This window comes from Pinus tabuliformis, chromosome 7 (genome assembly GCF_031772625.1).
Source record: "Pinus tabuliformis cultivar Carrire ecotype Pingquan chromosome 7, CPIR1, whole genome shotgun sequence".
Classification (NCBI taxonomy): Eukaryota; Viridiplantae; Streptophyta; class Pinopsida; order Pinales; family Pinaceae; genus Pinus; species Pinus tabuliformis.
This window is the reverse complement of record NC_142293.1, coordinates 49,861,600-49,863,287: the sequence shown is the minus strand read 5'-3', so window position 1 is coordinate 49,863,287 and position 1,688 is coordinate 49,861,600. Positions and strand designations below refer to the sequence as shown.

General features: G+C 33.1%; 1 pseudogene; it reads right to left on the bottom strand.

The window, feature by feature from the left end:
- Nucleotides 1-1,036: 1,036 nt before the first annotated feature.
- Nucleotides 1,037-1,394, bottom strand: LOC149245163 (transcription factor RADIALIS pseudogene; annotated as a pseudogene).
- Between the last annotated feature and the right edge of the window lie 294 nt (nucleotides 1,395-1,688).

Here is a 1,688-nt window from a genome sequence, read left to right as displayed (position 1 = left end):
TTGATCTTCCTTTTTTTTTTAAGCTATAGTTAATTTTTGATTCCTTTGAAATTTTCCTGCTTAGCAAAAACCCTTGATTCTTAAAAATTAGTTGTAACATATATTTATTTTTCAAGATACTGGTTATTACATTTAGTAGTTAGACATTAAATTGGTGTATAAGACTTTCTTATTTGTGGGGCAAGGAATTTATTTCTAAGCATTCATTTGAATTCATATATAGTCTGCCTCTCTGGTTTTGAATCTAAGAGAAAACACATGCTCTTAACCTTTAGACTCAGGCAAACTATATAAAATAAAACAACTATATCACTATATTGAAGATCTGAAATAGAGAGTTAATCCTGAAGCAAAGATTCAAGAATTGTTTAATCCAGAGGCCAAGATTCGAGAGTTGTTTAATCCTGTCAAACTAATTCCTTAAAAGCAGTTTGAAAGGAAAGAAAAATAGTGAGATGTATATTCAAAAAATATTTTTAAGGATTTTCTTGGGATAAAAAAATATTTTAAAATATCTCCCTGATGATAATAGGGAAAAACAAGGACGTTTCACTTAACTAATACATGAGCTTAATTTGGTTGGAATTTTTTTTTTTTAAGTTTGACCTTTGTGAGGATATATTATAGTCATGTTAAAAAATAATACTAAATTAAATAAATACTATGGCACGATTATGTTTAAGAATAATACCAACTTAAATAAATAGTTTAACATCTCAAACTATCCCAACCAGTTACCCTATCCTCTATCAGATCCATGAACTAAAATTAATTTTATATAAATGATATTAACAAAATTAAAAAAATTGGTCTCCCTTCCTTAGTGTACAATCAAAGAGACTGAGTCGTCAAGGTATCTATGACTTCCATACGGAAATAGAGAAATCTCTTAGCTATCCTTGACTTTTTGAAATGAAACTATAGACCAGACTATTTACGATAGTTATCTTTAATAATAAAAAATTATAACATACTTGCAAAGAACAGCGAAATTATACCTTCCTGTATTCCTCTTCTACTCATTGCAGCCCGCTCCCTAGCCGGAGCTGCTCGAAGATTTGTAGTTGGGATACGGCACATGGCCTGCTTCAATGCACTTCAAGTCCTCTACCAGTATCTCAAAATGGTTTTTGACTTCCTCTGGGGACTTCCCATTAACCATGGAAGCAACATTATGCCAACGGTCAGGAGTATCTTTGTCATAAAGAGCCAAGGCATTCTCAAATTGTTTGTTTTGCTTAGAAGTCCATGAAGAATGCCCTCCAGATGAAGAAGCTGATTGAGAATCCATGGCACTCTTAGGCTTAGAACTGACACTTTCAGGCACAACGAATTCAATGGGAATGTTTACAGAAGTGAAAAATGGCGCTCTCGGGTATGTTCAACCAACCTTTCAGCAGTTTTAAAATCTGAGATGACAGAAAACAAATACCCAACTTAGACATTGCGAGAAAAAGCAAGTAGCCAATTTACACTTCGTGGAGAAATACAAATACCCAACAAAGACAAAACATAGATTGGAGTGAACTCAATTTGATCTTAGATAAACACCAGTTGCAAATTATCCTTTAATATTCATGGCAAGGACCCAATTATTTGAAATATCGCGGGAACACATACAGAGATCACGAGTTCGATAGAATTCTACTAAAAACCAGGAACCCAATGAGCGCATTCAATACAAATTG